Raw genomic sequence first — 20,959 nt, 5'->3', positions numbered from 1 at the left:
AGGGAGAGCAGCAAATCAAACTGTCAGAACAACTGCTAACAGTCCCTCTGTTGCTCTGGGTTTATGGTAGAAGAGAGGTTGACATCATCCACTGACCCATATTTCTCTTTGGTGGATAGGAGGTCATGGAAAGGCTCATTCTCCACCTCAACTTGGTAATCTTTCATCAGGAGCATGGTGACCTCAGACCTCTCATAATGTGTTTTGAGGCTCTTTACATGGAGTACCCTTAAGGGATTTCTGAGTATCTTGAGGTCCACTGAGTGGGTGACCTCCCCTTTCTCTCCATTACCCATAAGGCCCCGACCAACAGTCTGAGAGGGCCCTGGGCCCCACTAGCTCCATTATCCACACTTTCTGGCCAGGCTGAAACTCAACCAGAGTGGTTCTCTGGTCATACCAGAGTTTCATGACTTACTGGCTGACTTCTGAGATCTTGTTCTAGAAGTTTTGCATCTGGTTTCTGAGCGCTAGCATGTAACTAACCACATCTTTGGGAGGCTTCCCTGGAGCTTGCTCCCACCCCTCCCTAACCAAACTGATAGGTCACCTAACAGGGTTGACAATAGAGGAGGTGAATCTAGCTCCCTTTTGTGGTACCTTCCTGTAGGCAAAGAGCAGGCATGGTAAGAGGATGTCCTTCTACATCATGGGCCCAGGTAGGCAAATAATCATGCCTTTTATGGTCTTGTTGAATCTCTTAACAAGCTCATTTGTCTGAGGGTGATAGGGTGTAGAGAACTTGTAGGCTTCCCCAGATTCTTTCCACATGTACTTCATATATGCAGACATGAAGTTGGTGGCCCTGTCAGATGCCATTTTCTTGGAGAACACCATGTGGGTTAAATATCCCCATCAGGGTCCTAGCTACTGCATGTAAAGCTACAGATCTCAGAGGGATGGTCTCTGGGTATCTGGTGGCATGATCCACCAAACCTAGGATAACCAGTTGCCTTAGGCAGTTTTGGGGTCCAACTGTTCAACAATATTGATGCCCACACTCTCAAAGGGGGTGCCAACAGCAGGTAAGGGAACCTGGGAAACCTTTTTCCTGTTATCCCACTGGTGTGGCAAGTGGGACATGACCTTCAAGATTTATCCGAAGCTGTTTTCATCTGGGGCCAATAGAAGTGTGTGACAAGCCTTGCAAAGATCTTGTCCTGCCCGAGACCTCTGTCCAGCGGTATATCATAAGACAATCCCAGGAGGAATGATCTGTAGCACCGGGGGAGCACAAACATGTGTTGCCCCATTCTCAGGAAGGTTTCTGCCTGGGCCTCAGCTTGTTGCCTCACACCCTCTAGGTTTGGGCTCTCTTTCTGTGCCTTACAGAATTCCTCCCTGGTGGGCCCACTCTCAATTTATCATCCAGCAAGTTCCACAGTGCAGGTCTCCCAGAGAAATAATGTCCTCATTGGTAAGGCACTCCATCAACTTGAACTACAGGAGTTGCTGGTGTTGATTCTCCATGCTCGTAGGACACCAGATGACTCCTTAAACAAGTCATACTGGATCCTGTGCCCTCAGAGCCACCACCCTCTGCCCATTGATGGTGACCCAATGCCTATTGTTAAAACTATTAGAAGACATGTGGGCTTTGTGCACCATCTCCTTCTCTCCCAGGGACACTAGGGCAAGCTCTAATGTAACCCCATACCAAATGGGGCCATCTCCTCCCCAAGCGCTACACTGGTCAACCCTTGGGTCTGCCCACCAGTCGGAGGCTGTGTCCTCTTGGGGAACTTGGGATCACCCTTTGTGTATCCATACTTGTAAAACTTATAGCACTTGGGGACAAACTGTCCAGTGTTTTTGACCAAAAATACATTTCCTTTGGTCAGTTTGATATTGGGCTCCTTTCCCTGTGAACTATTTTGGGGGCCTTCAGAGAACTCCTTTTTATTTTTATTTCCCTCCTCTTCTAGTTGGAACCCTGTCCTCCCTTTTGGGAATCTCCCGCTAGATGCCTTCTTGGACACTCTTGTGCTCACCCAGAGGTCATCCTCCTTAGCAAGGTCAGTGAGCTTACTCTCAACCAGGTGTTGGCAAACCTCTATAAAACAGACACTCAGAATGTGCTCCTTTAGAATTAGTTTGTACAGCCCAGTAAAATTCTTGCTACTCCTCACCCAACCACTGAGTCCCTTGCTGGAGTAGTCCAGGAAATCTACCAAAGACTAGTTTGAAAGTTTCTGGTTGTCCCTGAACCTGATGAGATACTTCTTAGGGTACAGACCAAACTTACATAGTAGAATGGGTTTCATTGGAGTGTACCTTATCTGGTCCCCCACCTCTAACATGGGAAGGATACCCCTCCACGCTGGGGCAGGTGTTTCCACAAGCTGGCTCCACAATCCTCCTCTGGGACCCCATGCATACTCAGCGCTATCTCATTAGCAGAAAACCATTTGTCTATGTCATCCCCCACTGCATAACAGGGCACCAGGTCCTGGGGTAAGCAGACAATCCCCTTTCCAAAGGGCGCTGGACTTCTGCCACACTGCTGCTAGATCCTGCCACTTGCTTGGCTTTCAGATGCAGCTTCTTCAGGCTCCTCAAATGAGCCAGCTTCTTCTCCTCTAATTAAGCGTAGCCATCTGCAGTTAGACCTCCCTCTCAGCCTTCCTGTCCACCAGCTCCTCATGGGATGGGACTTGGGATGAAACACTGCACCTGTTTGGCCGGGGGCTCCTTTCCTACAGTTTACTTGTCTTCTTCCTCCTATGGGAGTTGCAGACCAGCGTTCAGGGCTAGACATTCCTCCTCCTCAGAGTCCTTTCCTCCTCCTCTCGGTTGTCATCCTGTAGTTCCTCTGGGGTGGACTTCATCTCCATGACCTCCTCATAGGCACAGAGGGCCACTTGGAAATCCACGGTTAAGGCCTTCTTTCTCACATTCAGCCCCCTCCCTCTTAGCAGAGATTTTGAAGCTCTGCCTTGCTGAGGTCATCAATCTTGATCCTCTCCATTGTAGCATAAAGAAGGTGAGGTAAACTTACATTTTGAAAAATAAAAATAGCCAATCAGAAACTAAGGAGAACTTAAAAACGGGTCAAATCTGGAGCAAAATTATTTATCTGGAATTTTAGTGTTATACTAATCACTGTATTGGACTGCACAAATACAAGTACTGCATCCTACCACTAAGCACCAATCTAGGAAAGTAGGCTCTTGGTTGGGACACCACAATCCTCATCAGGGCGAACCACAAAAAGTCACTAAACTTTTGCTGAACCCTCTGGTAGCTTGTCAAAAAAACAGTCAAGCTTAACTTAGAGGCAATGAGTAAAGTATTTATGCAGCACTTAAACAGTAATAAAGTAAAAACACAACATCTGAACAATTCTCTACCAATTTTGAAAGATAGAGTGAATTTTAATAATGTATTTGACAAAATCCAATCAGTAGAACCAAAGTTATGAGTTTTAAAGTGTTAAGTGAAAAATAATGCCTTAGAGATCAAAGAGCCAATCACGGATATTTAGCTGCATATGAGTTGGGCAGAGTCAAAAGTTATGGCCCACCAAGATGGAGTGTGGGTCGGATGCACAAAGTGGATTGGGCCCGGTCTCCGTTACTTCAGAATTAGAAGAATTTTTCAAGAAAAGTGTCTGAGAAGATAAGGTTCAGTGGAGCAAGGCAGGGCAGGGCGGTGGTGTCCAAGGAGGAGGTATCGTAGACGGGAAGGCGCTGGATTATGTTGCTGTGATGATTACTGTGTTCTGACTTAATCTATTTTTTGTACGTTTTTGGAAGTTGAAAATCTCCAGCATGACAAAGCTGCAGGCTATATCCAACGAGGGCTCAGCAAGACCGGATATTCCTTCTGCGAGGAGCTGCTGAACAGGATTTGCTGCTGAGCAGAGGAACATAGCAGGAGCTGCCACAAAGTCAGGCTAAACGGCAATGCACCTTGGGCAGATCCGCGAACAGGTAGATCTCGCTACTGGTTCTCAGATGCACTTTTTGGCAGAAATATTTTTAAGTCCCAAGTTTTAGATTTGGTCTATATGGGCACATTTAGCAATACTTCCAAGCTAATATCCCTGTTTGAAGCCTCAAATTAATTTAAATGTCAGGTTGCCACCCCTAGGGTAATAGCCAGTAGAATCACAGATTTGCTAAGGTCATTCGAGTCAGAACCCCTTAATTGTTGTTAAATTCAGAACTGGGATATGTACTGTTACATGTTTTTATCGTGTGTTCTTGACATTGTGTCCAATGATTCATTGTTGTGATTATGTATTGAAGTTCATTTGAGGTGGGTCACGAAATGAATGTGAAGTGGTTTATTTCTATTTCATTGTTGCTCCTCTGTTATTGACAGTTGTTTGCAAATTTGAATGATCTTTAAGAATAACAATGAAATCAAATGATGATCACAGCAATTAAGTTGCGTGACCACATAATTGAAACTATGGTATAGGTGAAACTGAGTTAGCGCTGGTGTTGTGTGTGGTTAAAATTTTTGAATTGGCCTAGGTTTGCAGATGTTAAATTGGCCCAGCCCCCTGCTGTAACTTTCTAAATGTGGCATTTTCTGAATTGTGACCTAAAAGATGTCTTTACCATTACGGAGGATTTTAAAATTACAATTCCCTTGACACCAAACGTGTTATTTTTACATACTCCCAAACAAAAGTTAACACTTATTAAATGTTATTCGGTAATCCAATGTCATGGTATGGGAGAGTCAGCCTCACAGTAGTGAAAAACAAATTTGTTACTTTTTTACTACCAGGAAATGTAAACCTAGGAGGTAAATGTGCGACTTTTTAAATACAATGCATCCTGCCCTTTTAGTTGTTTAGGTCAACTTTAGGGGTGACATATGTAATAAAAAAGGGAGTTGTAGGCCAGGCAAGGGGTTTATTTTGGCAATCGGATTTGCAGTTTAAACTGCACTACAATCTGCAAATTGCAGGCCTGAATCCTGTTTAGAGTCTACTTAAGTGGGTGTCACAATGTGTGCTGCAGGCCCAATAGTAGCAACTAATTTACTGGCCTTGGGTCTTTTGTGTCCCACCTTACTAGAGACTTATAAGTAATAAAATAAATATGCCAACAGATGCCCTCTTACTGATTTAAGATTCTCTGAACACGCTTTTTCCTCAATGCCTCCCATTATTTGTTTTTTGCACATGTTGCAAATTCTTCATAAAAAGGCAGATCTGCATTTTGCGTACATTAGATCGCGAGATAGACTCATCGGTACAGGCAGCAGCAGGCAGCAAGAAGCATATGCTCACCTTCCAAGGAGAAAGCAGAGACCAAAGCCAGGATTCCACTGCTGAAGGCTGGCAGAATGTGAATTGTTCAAAAGCATACACACACCGTTGAGTCCACAAAAGAGAAAGAAAAGGATGAAGATTGGGAAACCGGCACCAGCCCATCTAAGCCAACACTGTTTATCTCTGGTGCTGTAGCAAGGCTTTCCTCCAGCTGCAGCTCAGGTGGCACAACAGAGGCCACATCCAAGTGTAGAGAAGCTTCCTCCTGCACACTAGGCCAATCAGCACATCCATTAGCCCCGCATTATGGAGGGCCGTGAAAGGGGAAAAAATGGCAAAAGCAATGATGAGGGCGAAAAATGTATCTAGGAGCCACTCTGCCAATTCAGTCAACTGACTCCCTTTACCCTCTACATTTTGGGTTGATGTTAACAAAACTTACTGTCTGTACAGTAATTTATAGCATTCAGCTTGGGCCTCATATCCGTTGTAATTTTCTCAAATGTGCGTGCCTTTAGCATAAGCAAATTGATCCTCTCTGAAAGGTGCCCCATGTTGCAAATTGCACCAAAATTGCTGATTAGTTCACTTGACTGTTTGGTTTAATAATCACATTGTTCTCTTTGCTTCGATGTACTCTAAGCTGTAATGCCATATCGGCACATCAGTGCACATGAAAATACTAGTGGTTGTTCAGTGTCTTCATTAATCATAGTTTTTCGCTTGTTTGCTTGTTGCAGAGTTAAAATCCTTGGGCCTGCATAAAAAAAAAAATCTTACCGTTGCAAAACGTTGAACCTTAAAACTATGAGTGGTACAATTTAAATAGTCATTTAAAAAAGTGAATTATACTTTGTCATTGAATTACAAAAAACTAGGCATTCCGATTGCTGGTTAATATATGTATTAGCATAACCGGCAATGGCGTACATTATTTTGTGTCTTTTTTTTCATTAATATTGTTGTCAATCTCATTTATTATGGACCGCAACTTCTTAGAATTTTTATGATTTTTTGGGAAACTGATACCTGTGAGAAACACAACTCATCTGAGTTGAGGTGTCAGTTAGGAATCTTTAATAAGCTCTTCTCTGTGTGTTAATTAACTTGCATTCTCAGGGGACACAAGCCAAAGAAGAAACATTAGGGAAGACGAGTTGCACAGAATTTTAGCGTGTGATGATCGCATGGTATTAATTTCAGAGATTTTAGTTAAAACGTTTTTTAATATAATTTGTGGAAACAATTTATCTAATTGTGCTGTGATGAAAATAAATAAAGAACAAAAATACTGTTGCTAAAATGAAGAGGTATGAGGGACTACCACGAAGGATATTAGTCCTAACAATGATTGAGGTTCATTTCAGATATAAAATAATCCCTCATGCATTCCAATGGAAGCACTTCCTGGAAAGCTGAATGATATGCTAAGTAGCCAACAGCATGAGGTGCGAGAGTAATACTCCTCCAGGTGGGGGCAAAGCCACTCTATGTGTATTTGAAAGAATAGTTAACAATAGATCTTGCAGTCAGCTGCACTGTCGAACCAGCCATTTGAAAGATCTTGGGGGCAGATTAGAACTGAGAGGGCGAAAATATACTGGAGACAACATATTTTCTGGGTTTCAAGTGTAGTTAAGAATATTATCACTGCCAGTCCTCAGCTCCATCAAATTATATGAACCTAATTTAAAATAACCAGTTCAAAATCGAAAAAATATTACTCCAATAACTTATTAGATATGTGCCAACCAGTTGGTGTATTCTGCTGTGTTTACAGTCTTGGATCTGTCCTTTTTTTCTAGAAAATTCGATCAGAATCAAGATTTTTTTGCCTAGTAAAACATGACAAAAAGTATGATTAAGTGGAAGTATCCCGCTGAGGTAAACAGAGAATACACAATTCACTGCTGAAATGCCATCAATCCTGCACCATCACCAGCTGTGGCTCCTAATGACTCATCCATGTACTGGGCTGGAAATAGAGGTGGCAGGTGGAGGGAATAAATACTGCTTTTGAATTTCTAGAGGATCCAGCATGTTGCCTAGCCATTTCAACCTTTCAATTTAATTTCACTCTGGTTGCCTGGACGAGTGCTTAATTTGAGCCGGTGCTTGCAGGTGGGGTCCAACAGTACTTATTTTTTTAGACTGCCTCTTACTTTCTCTCATTAACCCCTTCGATGCGGCCGCTTTTTTTCCCGTGTGCGGCCGCCGGCCGAACACGGGCGGGCCATGACGAACCCCAGCCGTCATCAGCACACGAGCACCGTAGTGCATGACGGCTGGGGTTCGTCACCAGCATGGAAGGGGTTAAACTTTGATCCAGAGCAAGAGATAGACAAACACAAAAGGTGAAAAGGAGGAGAAAGAGAAAGACGGGAAACAGTGGCAAAGGAAGAAAAAGGGATGAAAAAGTACTACAATTCGCAGAGGGCTGTCCTCTTTGCATGGGATTCCGCAGGGGGGGGGGGGGGCAAGGGGATGCACTTGCCCCCCACCCCCTGGATCACCAGTGTGTCTGGTGGGGGCCCACCCAGGGCGGGTCCTAGTCCATCATGCTTTTGAAATGGTGCCATTGTTCCAGGTGGCAGCCCCCTCCATTGGGTGAGACGGGTGCAAGGGGGTGGCCGAGAAGATTGCAAGGCAGAGGGGAGAAGGGTGCAAGGCAGAGAGGATAAGGGTCCACGGCAGAGAGGAGAAGGGTGAAAGGTAGAGAGGAGAAGGGTGCAAGGCGGAGGGGAGAAGAGTGCAAGGCAGAGGGGAGAAGGGTGCAAGGCGGAGGGGAGAAGGGTGCAAGACAGAGGGGAGAAGGGTGCAAGGCAGAGAGGAGAAGCGTGCAAAGCGGAGGGGAGAAGGATGCAAGGCAGAGGGGAGAAGGGTGCAAGGGAGAGGGGAGAAGGTATAGGGCGGAGAGGAGAAAGGTGCAAGGCAGAGGGGAGAAGTGTGCAAGGCAGAGAGGAAAAGGGTGCAAGGCGGAGGGGAGGAAGGGTGCAAGGCAGAAGGGAGAAGGGTGCAAGGCAGAGAGGAGAAGGGTGCAAGGCAGAGGGGAAAAGGGGGCAAGGTAGAGAAGGGTGCAAGTCAGAGGGGGGAAGGGTGCAAGGTAGAAGGGGAGAAGGGTGCAAGGTAGGAGGGGAGAAGGGTGAGAGGCGGAGGGGGAGAAGGGTGCAAGGCAGAGGGGAGGAAGGGTGCAAGGCAGAGGGGGAGAAGTTTGCAAGGCGTAGGGAGGTAAAGGGTGTAAAACAGAGAGGAGAAGGGTGCAAGGCAGAGGGGGAGAAGGGTGCAAAGCGGAGAAGGGTGCAAGGCAGAGAAGGGTGCAAGGAGGAGGGGAGAAGGGCGCAAGGCAGAGGGGAGAAGGTGCAAGGCAAGGAGGAGAAGGGTGCAAGGCAGCGGGGGAAGGGAGCAAGGCAGGAGGGGAGAAGGGTGCAAGGCGGAGAAGAGTGCAAGGTAGAAGGGGAGAAGGGTGCGAGGCGGAGGGGAGAAGGGTGCAAGGCAGAGAGGGAGAAGCGTGCAAGGCAGACGGGGAGAAGGGTGGAAGGTGGAGGGGGAAAAGGCTGCAAGGCAGATGGGGAGAAGGGTGCAAGGCAGAGGGGGAGAAGGGTGCGAGGCGGAGAAGGGTGCAAGGCAGAGGGGAGAAGGGTGCAAGGCAGAGGGGAGAAGGGTGCAAGGCAGAGAGGAAAAGGGTGCAAGGCAGAGGGGAGAAGGGTGCAAGGCAGAGGGGAAGAAGGGTGCAAGGCAGAGAAGGGTGCAAGGTAGAAGGGGAGAAGAGTGTGAGGAGGAGGGGAGAAGGGAGCAAGGCAGAGGGGGAGAAGGGTGCAAGGCAGAGAGGAGAAGGGTTCAAGGCAGAGAGGAGCAGAGGGGAGAAGGGTGCAAGGCAGAAGGGAGAAGGGTGCAAGGCAGAGGGGAGAAGGGTGCAGGGCAGAGAGGAGAAGGGTGCAAGGCAGAGGAGAGAAGGGTGCAAGGCAGAGGGGGAGAAGGGCTCAAGGCGGAAAAGGGTGCAAGGTAGAAGGGGAGAAGGGTGCGAGGTGGAGGGGAGAAGGGTTCAAGGCAGAGGGGAGAAGGGTGCAAGGCAGAGGGGAGAAGGGTGCAGGGCAGAGAGGAGAAGGGTGCAAGGCAGAGGGGAGAAGGGTGCAAGGCAGAGGGGGAGAAGGGCTCAAGGCGGAAAAGGGTGCAAGGTAGAAGGGGAGAAGGGTGCGAGGTGGAGGGGAGAGGGGTTCAAGGCAGAGGGGGAGAAGGGTGCAAGGCAGAGGGGCGAAAGGGTGCAAGGTAGAGAAGGGTGCAAGTCAGGGGGGGAAGGGTGCAAGGTAGAAGGGGAGAAGGGTGCAAGGTAGGAGGGGAGAAGGGTGAGAGGCGGAGGGGGAGAAGGGTGCAAGGCAGAGGGGGAAGGGTGCAAGGCAGAGGGGAGAAGGGTGCAAGGCAGAGAGGAAAAGGGTGCAAGGCAGAGGGGAGAAGGGTGCAAGGCAGAGGGGAAGAAGGGTGCAAGGCAGAGAAGGGTGCAAGGCAGAGGGGAGAAGGGTGCAAGGCAGAGGGGAAGAAGGGTGCAAGGTAGAGAAGGGTGCAAGTCAGGGGGGGAAGGGTGCAAGGTAGAAGGGGAGAAGGGTGCAAGGTAGGAGGGGAGAAGGGTGAGAGGCGGAGGGGGAGAAGGGTGCAAGGCAGAGGGGAGAAGGGTGCAAGGCAGAGGGGAGAAGGGTGCAAGGCAGAGAGGAAAAGGGTGCAAGGCAGAGGGGAGAAGGGTGCAAGGCAGAGGGGAAGAAGGGTGCAAGGCAGAGAAGGGTGCAAGGTAGAAGGGGAGAAGAGTGTGAGGAGGAGGGGAGAAGGGAGCAAGGCAGAGGGGGAGAAGGGTGCAAGGCAGAGAGGAGAAGGGTTCAAGGCAGAGAGGAGCAGAGGGGAGAAGGGTGCAAGGCAGAAGGGAGAAGGGTGCAAGGCAGAGGGGAGAAGGGTGCAGGGCAGAGAGGAGAAGGGTGCAAGGCAGAGGAGAGAAGGGTGCAAGGCAGAGGGGGAGAAGGGCTCAAGGCGGAAAAGGGTGCAAGGTAGAAGGGGAGAAGGGTGCGAGGTGGAGGGGAGAAGGGTTCAAGGCAGAGGGGAGAAGGGTGCAAGGCAGAGGGGAGAAGGGTGCAGGGCAGAGAGGAGAAGGGTGCAAGGCAGAGGGGAGAAGGGTGCAAGGCAGAGGGGGAGAAGGGCTCAAGGCGGAAAAGGGTGCAAGGTAGAAGGGGAGAAGGGTGCGAGGTGGAGGGGAGAGGGGTTCAAGGCAGAGGGGGAGAAGGTTGCAAGGTGTAGGGGGTGAAGGGTATAAAACAGAGAGAAGAAGGGTGAGAGGCAGAGGGGGAGAAGGGTGCAAAGCAGAGAAGGGTGCAAGGCAGAGAAGGGCGCAAGGCAGAGGGGAGAAGGTGCAAGGCAAAGAGGAGAAGGGTGCAAGGCAGAGGGGAGAAGGGTGCAAGGCAGGGGGGGAGAAGGGTGCAAGGTAGAAGGGGAGAAGGGAGCGAGGCGGAGGGGAGAAGGGTGCAAGGCAGAGAGGGAGAAGGGTGCAAGGCAGACGGGGAGAAGGGTGGAAGGTGGAGGGGGAAAAGGCTGCAAGGCAGAGGGGGAGAAGGGTGCAAGGCAGAGGGGGAGAAGGGTGCAAGGCGGAGAAGGGTGCAAGGCAGAGGGGAGAAGGGTGCAAGGCAGAGGGGAGAAGGGTGCAAGGCAGAGAGGAGAAGGGTGCAAGGCAGAGGGGAGAAGGGTGCAAGGCAGAGGGGGAGAAGGGTGCAAGGCGGAGAAGGGTGCAAGGTAGAAGTGGAGAAGGGGGTGGCCGAGAAGGGTGCAAGGCAGAGGGGAGAAGGGTGCAAGGCAGAGAGGAGAAGGGTGCAAGGCAGAGGGGAGAAGGGTTCAAGGCAGAGGGGAGTAGGGTGCACGGAAGAGAGGAGAAGGGTGCAAGGCGGAGGGGAGAAGGGTGCAAGGCTGAGAGGAGAAGGGTGCAAGGCAAAGAGGAGAAGGGTGCAAGGCAGAGGGGAGAAGGGTACAAGGCAGAGAGAAGAAGGGTGCAAGGCAGAGAGGAGAAGGGTGCAAGGCAGAGAAGGGTACAAGTCAGAGCGGGGGAAGGGTGTAAAGGGGAGGGGGAGAAGGGTGCAAGGTAGAAGGGGAGAAGGGTGCCAGGTGGAGGGGGAGAATGGTGAAAGGCAGAGGGGAGAAGGGTGCAAGGAGGAGGGGGAGAAGGGTGCAAGGCAGAGAGGAGAAGGGTGCAAGGCAGAGAGGAGAAGGGTGCAAGGCAGAGAGGAGAAGGGTGCAAGGCAGAGAGGAGAACGGCATGGGTGTCCGCAGGGGGGCAAGGGGGTGCACTCCCCACCCTGGATCGCCAGTGCGTCCGGTGTGGGCCCAGTCAGGGCTGGCCCTAGTCCATCATGCTTTTGAAATGGTACCATTGTTAGAGGTGGCCGCCCCTCCATTGGGTGGGGAGGGTGCAAGGGGGTAGCTGAGAATGGTGCAAGGCAAAGGGGAGAAGGGTGCAAGGCAGGAGGAGAAGGGTGCAAGGCAGAGGGGAGAAGGGTGCAAGGCGGAGAGGAGAAGTGTGCAAGGCGTAGGGGAGAAAGATGTAAGGCAGGGATGGGAAGGGTACAAGGCAGAGTGGAGAAGGGTGCAAGGCAGAGAGTAGAAGGGTGCAAGGCAGAAGGGTGCAAGGCGGAAGGGTGAAGGGTGTAAGGCAGAGGGGAGAAGGGTGCAAGGCACAGGGGAGTTGGGTGCAAGGCAGAGGGGAGAAGGGTGCAAGGCAGAGGGGAGAAGGGTGCAAGGCAGAAGGGAGAAGGGTGCAAGGCGGAGGAGGGAAGGATGCAAGGTGGAGGGGAGAAGGGTGTAGGGCAGACAGGAGAAGGGTGCAAGGCAGAGGGGAGAAGGGTGCAAGGCAGAGGGGAGAAGGGTGCAAGTCAGAGAGGAGAAGGGTGCAAGGCAGAGGGGAGAAGGGTACAAGGTAGAGAAGGGTGAGAGTCAGATGGGGAGCAGGGAGCAACGGGGAGGGGGAGAAGGGTGCAAGGTAGAAGGGGAGAAGTTTACGGGGTGGAGGGGGAGAAGGGTGCAAGGCGGAGGAGGAGAAGGGTGCAAGGCGGAAGGGGAGAAGGGTGCAAGGAGGAGGGGAGAAGGGTACAAGGCAGAGAGGAGAAGGGTGCAAGGCAGAGAGGAGAAGGATGCAAGGCAGAGGGGAGACGGGTGCAAGGCAGAGGGGGAGAAGGGTGCAAGGCGGAGAAGGATGCAAGGTAGAAGGGGAGAAGAGTACAAGGCGGAGTGGGAGAAGGGTGGAAGGCGGAGGCGGAGAAGGGTGCAAGGCAGTGAGTAGAAGGGTGCAAGGCAGAAAGGAGAAGGGTGCAAGGCAGAAGGGAGAAGAGTGCAAGGCAGAAGGGAAAAGGGTGCAAGGCAGAGGGGGAGAAGGGTGCAAGGCAGAAAGGGTGCAAGGTAGAAGTGGAGAAGAGTGTGAGGCGGAGGGGGAGAAGGGTGCAAGGCAGAGAGGAGAAGGGTGCAAGGCGGATGGGGGGAAGGGTGCAAGGCAGAGAGGAGAAGGGTGCAAGGAGATGATTGAAAAGAGTGCGAGGAGGAGGGGGAGAGGGTGCAAGGCAGGAGGGAGAAGGATGCAAGGCAGAAGGGAGAAAGGTGCAAGGCAGAGGGGAAAAGGGTGCATAGCAGAGGGGAGAAGGGTGCAAGGCAGAGAGGAGAAGGGTGCAAGGGATGAGGGTGCAAGGAAGAGGGGAAAAGGGTGCAAGGCAGAGGGGGAAAGGGTGCAAGGCAGAGGGGAGAAGGTTTCAAGGCAGAGGTAAGAAAGGTGCAATGCAGAAGGTAGAATGTTGCAATGCAGAAAAGGGTGCAAGGCGGAGGTGGAGTAGGGTACAAGAGGGAGGGGGAGAAAGAAGCAAGGGGAGAAGTGTGCAAGGGGGAGGGCGAAAAGGGTGCAAGGTAGAGGGGAGAAGGGTGCAAGGCAGAGAGGACAAGGGTGCAAGGCAGAGATGAGAAGGGTGCAAGATAGAGAAGGGTGCAAGTCAAAGGGGGAGAAGGGTGCAAGGCAGAGGGGAGAAGAATGCAATACAGAGATAGGAGAAGGGTGCAAGGCAGAGAGGAGAAGGGTGCAAGGCAGAGAGGACAAGGGTGCAAGGCAGAGATGAGAAGGGTGCAAGATCTTGCATCCTTCTCCCTTCTGCATTGCACCCTTCTCCCCTCTGCCTTGCACCCTTCTTCCCTCTGCCTGGCACCCTTCTCCTCTCTGCCTTGCACCCTTCTCCCCTCTGCCTTTAACCCTTCTCCCCTCTGCCTTGCACCCTTCTCCTCCCTGCCTTGCACCCTTCTCCTCTCTGCCTTGCACCCTTCTCTCTGCCTTGCACCCTTCTCCCCTCTGCCTTGCACCCTTCTCGGCCACCCCCTTGCACCCTTCCACCCAATGGAGAGGGCTGCCACGTGGAACAATGGCACCATTTCAAAAGCATGATGGACTAGGTCTGGCCCTGACTGGGCCCACACCGGATGCACCAGTGATCCAGGGGGGGGGCAACTGCATCCCCTAGCACCCCCCTGTGGACACCTATGCCCTCCTCCTCTCTGCCTTGCACCCTTCTCCTCTCTGCCTTGCACCCTTCTCCCCCTCCACCTTGCATCCTTTCCCCCTCCGCCTTGTACCCTTCTCCCCTTCCGCCTCGCACCCTTCTCCCCTTCTCCCCTTCTACCTTGCACCCTTCTCTCTGCCTTGCACCCTTCTCCCCTCTGCCTTGCACCCTTCTCGGCCACCCCCTTGCACCCTTCCACCCAATGGAGAGGGCTGCCACGTGGAACAATGGCACCATTTCAAAAGCATGATGGACTAGGTCTGGCCCTGACTGGGCCCACACCGGATGCACCAGTGATCCAGGGGGGGGCAACTGCATCCCCTAGCACCCCCCTGTGGACACCTATGCCCTCCTCCTCTCTGCCTTGCACCCTTCTCCTCTCTGCCTTGCACCCTTCTCCCCCTCCACCTTGCATCCTTTCCCCCTCCGCCTTGTACCCTTCTCCCCTTCCGCCTCGCACCCTTCTCCCCTTCTCCCCTTCTACCTTGCACCCTTCTCCCCCTCCCCATTGCTCCTGTCTCCCCCTCTGACTTGCACTGTTCTCTAACTTGCACCCTTCTCCCCTCCACCTTGCACCCTTCTACCCTCTGCCTTGCACCCGTCTCCTCTCCGCTGTGCACCCTTCTCCCCTCTGCCTTGCACCCTTCTCCCCTCTGCCTTGCACCCTTCCCCCCTCAGCCTTGCACCCTTCTCCTCTCTGCCTTGCACCCTTCTCCCCTCTGCCTTGCACACTTCTCCCCTCTGCCTTGCATCTTTCTCACCTCCGCTTTGCACCCTTCTCCTCCCTGCCTTGCACCCTTTCCCCTCTCTGCCTTGCACCCTTCTCCTCTCTGCCTTGAACACATCTCCCCTCCACCTTGCACGCTTCTTCCCTCTGCCTTGCACCCTTCTTCCCTCTGCCTGGCACCCTTCTCCTCTCTGCCTTGCACCCTTCTCCCCTCTGCCTTGCACCCTTCTCCCCTCTGCCTTGCACCCTTCTCCTCCCTGCCTTGCACCCTTCTCCTCTCTGCCTTGCACCCTTCTCCCCTCTGCCTTGCACCCTTCTCGGCCACCCCCTTGCACTCTTCCCACCCAATGGAGGGGGCTGCCACCTGAAACAATGGCACCATTTTAAAAGCATGATGGACTAGGGCCGGCCCTCACTGGGCCCACACCAGACGCACTAGCGATCCAGGGGGGGGCAAGTGCACCCCCTTGCACCCCCCTGCAGATGCCTATGCCCTTCTCCTCTCTGCCTTGCACCCTTCTCCTCTCTGCCTTGCACCCTTCTCTCTGCCTTGCACCCTTCTCCCCTCTGCCTTGCACCCTTCTCGGCCACCCCCTTGCACCCTTCCACCCAATGGAGAGGGCTGCCACCTGGAACAATGGCACCATTTCAAAAGCATGATGGACTAGGGCTGGCCCTGACTGGGCCCACACCAGATGCACTAGTGATCCAGGGGGGGGGGGGGCAACTGCATCCCCTAGCACCCCCCTGTGGACACCTATGCCCTCCTCCTCTCTGCCTTGCACCCTTCTCCTCTCTGCCTTGCACCCTTCTCCCCCTCCACCTTGCATCCTTTCCCCCTCCGCCTTGTACCCTTCTCCCCTTCTCCCCTTCTCCCCTTCCGCCTCGCACCCTTCTCCCCTTCTACCTTGCACCCTTCTCCCCCTCCCCATTGCTCCTGTCTCCCCCTCTGACTTGCACCCTTCTCTAACTTGCACCCTTCTCCCCTCCACCTTGCACCCTTCTACCCTCTGCCTTGCACCCGTCCCCTCTCCGCTGTGCACCCTTCTCCCCTCTGCCTTGCACCCTTCTCCCCTCTGCCTTGCACCCTTCCCCCCTCAGCCTTGCACCCTTCTCCTCTCTGCCTTGCACCCTTCTCCCCTCTGCCTTGCACACTTCTCCCCTCTGCCTTGCATCTTTCTCACCTCCGCCTTGCACCCTTCTCCTCCCTGCCTTGCACCCTTTCCCCTCTCTGCCTTGCACCCTTCTCCTCTCTGCCTTGAACACATCTCCCCTCCACCTTGCACGCTTCTCCCCTCTGCCTTGCACCCTTCTTCCCTCTGCCTGGCACCCTTCTCCTCTCTGCCTTGCACCCTTCTCCCCTCTGCCTTGCACCCTTCTCCCCTCTGCCTTGCACCCTTCTCCTCCCTGCCTTGCACCCTCCTCCTCTCTGCCTTGCACCCTTCTCCCCTCTGCCTTGCACCCTTCTCGGCCACCCCCTTGCACTCTTCCCACCCAATGGAGGGGGCTGCCACCTGAAACAATGGCACCATTTTAAAAGCATGATGGACTAGGGCCGGCCCTCACTGGGCCCACACCAGACGCACTAGCGATCCAGGGGGGGGCAAGTGCACCCCCTTGCACCCCCCTGCAGATGCCTATGCCCTTCTCCTCTCTGCCTTGCACCCTTCTCCTCTCTGCCTTGCACCCTTCTGCCCCTTCACCTTGCATCCTTTCCCCCTCCGCCTTGTACCCTTCTCCCCCTCCGCCTCGCACCCTTCTCCCCTTCTACCTTGCACCCTTCTCCCCATTGCACCCTTCTCCTCCTCTGACTTGCACCCTTCTCTAACTTGCACCCTTCTCCCCCCGTCTTGCACCCTTTTCCTCTCTGCTTGCACCCTTCTCCTCTCTGCCTTGCACCCGTCTCCTCTCCGCCCTGCACCTTTCTCCCCTCCGCCTTCCACCTTTCTCCCCTCTGCCTTGCACCCTTTCCCCCTCAGCCTTGCACCCTTCTCCTCTCTGCCTTGCACCCTTCTCCCTTCTCTCCTCTGCCTTGCACCCTTCTAACCTCTGCCTTGCATCCTTCTCTCCTCCGCCTTGCACCCTTGTCCTCCTGCCTTGCACCCTTTCCCCTCTCTGCCTTGCACCCTTCTCCTCTCTACCTTGCACCCTTCTCTCCTCTGCCTTGCACCCTTCTCGGCGACCCCCTTACACCCTTCCCTCCCAATGGAGGGGACTGCCACCTGGAACAATAGCACCATTTCAAAATCATGATGGACTAGGGCCGGTCCTGACTGGGCCCACACCGGATGCACTGGCAATCCAGGGGGTTGCAAGTGCACCCCCTTACCCCCCCCTGGCGACTCCCATGGAGAGGAGTGCAAAGCAGAGAGAAGAAGGGTGCAAGGCAGAGGAGAGAAGGGTGCAAGTACAGAAGGGTGCAAGTTGGAGGGGGAGAAGGGCGCAACGGGGAGGGGGAGAAGGGTGCAAGGCAGAGGGGAGAAGGATGCAAGGCAGAGAGGAGAAGGGTGCAAGGCAGAGAGGAGAAGGGTGCAAGGCAGAAGGGAGAAGAGTGCAAGGCAGAAGGGAGAAGGGTGCAAGGCAAAGGGGAGAAGGGTGCAAGGCAGAGAGGAGAAGGGTGCAAGGCAGAGGGGAGAAGGGTGCAAGGCAGAAGGGAGAATGGTGCAAGGCAGAGGGGAGAAGGGTGCAAGGCAGAGAGGAGAAGGGTTCAGAACAGAAGGGGAGAAGGGTGCAAGGCAGAGGGGGAGAAGGGTGCAAGGTGGAGAAGGGTGCAAGGCAGAGGGGGATAAGGGTGCAAGGCGGAGGGGGAGAAGGGTGCAAGGGGCAGGGGGAGAAGGGTGCAAGGCAGAGGGGGAGAAGGGTGCAAGGCGGAGGGGGAGAAGGGTGCAAGGCAGAGGGGGAAGGGTGCAAGGCAGAGGGAGAGAAGGGTGCAAGGCATAGAGGAGAAGGGTGCAAGGGAGAAGGGTGCAAGGCAGAGCGGAGAAGGGTGCAAGGCAGAGAGGAGAAGAGTGCAAGGGAGACAGGTGCAAGGCAGAGGAGAGAAGGGTGCAAGGCAGAGAGGAGAAGGGTGCAGGGCAGAGGTGGAGAAGGGTGCAAGGCGGAGAAGGGTGTGAGGCAGAGGGGGAGAAGGGTGCAAGGCATAAGGAGAGAAAGGTGCAAGGCAGAGGGGAAAAGGGTGCAAGGCAGAGGGGAGAAGGGTGCAAGGCAGAAGGGAGAAGGGTGCAAGGCAGAGGGGGAGAAGGGCACAAGGCAGAGGGCAGAAGGGTGCAAGGCAGATAGGAGGAGGGTACAAGGGAGAAGGGTGCAAGGCAGAGGGGAGAAGGGTGCAAGGCAGAGGGGAGAAGGGTGCAAGGCAGAGGGGAGAATGGTGCAAGGTAGAAAAGGGTGCAAGGCGGAGGTGGAGTATGGTACAAGGCGGAGGGGGAGAAGGGTGCAAGGGGGAGAAGGGTGCAAGGCATAGGGGAGAAGGGTGCAAGGGTTATGGTGATGAAGTTAAAAATGTGCCCCCCCCCCCCGGAAACATTTCTGCGGATGCCCGCCCCTTTAACATGTTTTACAGTTCAAAACACACACTGAGACTTTCTGCCAGTTTTCATACAACTGCCATTAAACATATTTGCTGCACTATTCACTCAGATTAGGTTGAGATTTGCAGCACAATTCGGCTGTGTATTGTCCCGAGCGCTGGAACTAGCGCTGCAAGGGACGCAGCATCACCCCTCATTTCATAGCGGAAAAGAAAACCAGCAGGAGGAAAAGGGCCTACTTTTGTTTTGCAGCTTCTATGTTAAAAGATTTTAATGTAAAGTAATGTTGGGTAAAGATAAACTATTCATACCATGAACAGAAACAAGGTTCGCTGACAAATCATGGCTGATTTTGTTAGACAGAATTTGTGCGCTATTGGTATACATGCCCAGCAAGAATGAGGGAGGACGTCAGACTTTCTTAAAAGTCTCCATCGTAAAACGTAATGTAAAATACAGCCACATTTTACTTTATAAAATGTATAAATATTTTAGGAGCACAAAATTCATTGCAGATTAAAGACGAGGGGGTAGATTTACAAGAAGTGACGCAAAGCTGCGTTAAAGCAGTGATGCTTCAGTTTTCTTGCGCATGCAAGAAAAACTCTTCCGCCACCATGGATGGACCATATTTACAATGCTGTAGAAAAAACAAGGGGACCCAATTTGTGATTGGTCAGGGGCCTTGGGTAAGTTAACTATTTCTAAAGACAGTTGTCCCTAGATAATAATCTAGTACAATACAAATTAATATAAACTCGATCAGTACTATAGTTCTCTCCAGCCGGACAGGTATTTAATATGCAATAAAAATATAACACAAAGGGAAACAATCCAAGTGGGACACAGCCTGCGCCCTACTAACACGAACAGACAAACAATATTAAGTAAAGGGTTCAGGCAAAAAAGCGTGTCTGTATATGAGCACAATACGTCAAAATTAGAGGCGATGCGTCAGTTTTAACTGACACATCGACTTCTGAATGGGGACCAATTGGAGTGTAAAAAGATGGCAAAGTGATTTTGCACTCAAACATATTGGTGCCGGATGTGACGCATCCAAGTGGGCATAGTGCCAACTTGTATATGTGACATCAGCACGAAATGTCACACACTGTGACATTACATGCATAAACTTACCTTAGGCGGCCCACTTACCTCGTGACTTGATTGCCAATTGCAATCAAGTCACTACAGCTGTTGTGGTTCCTTGGGCACAGCTAATGTGTCATCCCTAGACATGGGCTTGGCAGGTGTAGGGATTGTGACACATTGTCAGCGCAGCTAAAAGCTGCTCTATAAAAAGAAAAAGTTTTAAATACATTGCAGCATTTTCAAGGTAGGCTTTTCCAACGGAACACCTACCTTGCATTATTTAAAATCTAAGGTGACGCAGGCAATTTTCACGCGGGTGAAAACCGACACATCCTGTAAAAAAGTGACGCATCTGCATCCATGTAAATATGGAGCAGATGCAGCGCCGCCATTGCATAAAAGAAAATGGCACAATGGCGGCACAAAGAGGTGCAAGGGGCTGGTAAATCTGCCACGAGGGTTTTACAACTTACCACTAAGTGATATGGGAACTTTTTTTGTAATATTTAAATGAAAAAATATGCATAGGTGTACTTAGTGGGTGCACATAAGGTTAACACCACTGAATATTTGTTATTGCTCTTTCATAGGCACTTCCTTTTACAGTGGAGATTGACACATAGAGAAAGGCACAAGGGTGCCTGTGCCTTGGGAATTATTGTTTTTGTGCAGAAAGGGACACCTGCCGGAACAAAAATAATCCCAAGAGGTGATTTCCTCATCCTATGTGTGCTGCAAAATGCAGCACGTATAGAAAGAGTAAATAAAATAGGAGAAATTAAAACATTTCTCCTCATTGCCCCGCCCTATGCCTCCCCTCAGGAGGCATAGCATTCTGACACATTCCCAGGTTTATGATTTCTCGTAAATCTGGAAATGTGGCAGGAGCCCTGGGTGTTGCGTGGGAACACCCACAGCAACACCCAAGACAGTCCCCTTTCATGTATAGTGTTGAGTGTAAATGAGTCATATTTACAAGGACAACAAAGGCCACACAGGGTCACATTATGTTTACTTGAAAATATGGGACAGCAGGTTGCTCAGCCGGTACATCACAAAAAGTGTTTATCAGCAGCGCAAGAGGCTTGTAAATAAGGGCCAGTGTATTTTGTGACAAGAAATTTTGTGCAATCCCAGTGGTTCCAATGTATTAACAGTATATAGTACCATTCTTGTTGGACCCTGAGAGTATGGACAGAGGGATTGAAATGGGTTCAGATTGGCGTAGAACTGGAATATGCCCCTGCTGTTGCGGTCCAGGTCCATGTTCTATCGCCCAAAGCAGGGAAGCCAATCAGGGTAGTGATTGGTCTCCCCTGCATTTTGGCTGGAAGGGGGTTGTGTTGGACTTGGCCCTTTTTGCAGGGTCATCCCTGAACTTTTTGCCTTCCTCCTGTATTTTGTCTGACCTGTTTTTGTTGGTTTCATGACTCTGGGCACTTTACCACTGCTGATCAGTGGTAAAGTGCATATACTCTCCCTATTGTAAATTAATGTATGAATTAGTGATTCCATAATTGGCTGGTATGGTTTACCTTTCAGACCCTAGTACAGTGCACCAGGAGTGCCCAGGTCTTGTAAACCAAATGCTGCTGGCGGGCTTGCCGCACTGGTTGTGCACCCACAGAAGCAGCCTGTAAAAAGTGTGTCTGAGGTCTGCCATTGCAGAGCCTGTGTGCAGTCTGGTACTGCCAAGCTGACTGGGCAAGTGTACCCACTTGCCAGTCCCTAAACCTTCCCTTTTCTTTATGTCAGACACCCCTATGGTAGGCCCAAGGGCAGGGTGCATTGTAAGTATAAGGTAGAACATATCCTGGTGTGTGTG

Source organism: Lissotriton vulgaris, chromosome 3_1, assembly GCF_964263255.1.
Source record: "Lissotriton vulgaris chromosome 3_1, aLisVul1.2, whole genome shotgun sequence".
Classification (NCBI taxonomy): Eukaryota; Metazoa; Chordata; class Amphibia; order Caudata; family Salamandridae; genus Lissotriton; species Lissotriton vulgaris.
Note: the sequence above shows the minus strand (reverse complement) of the source record.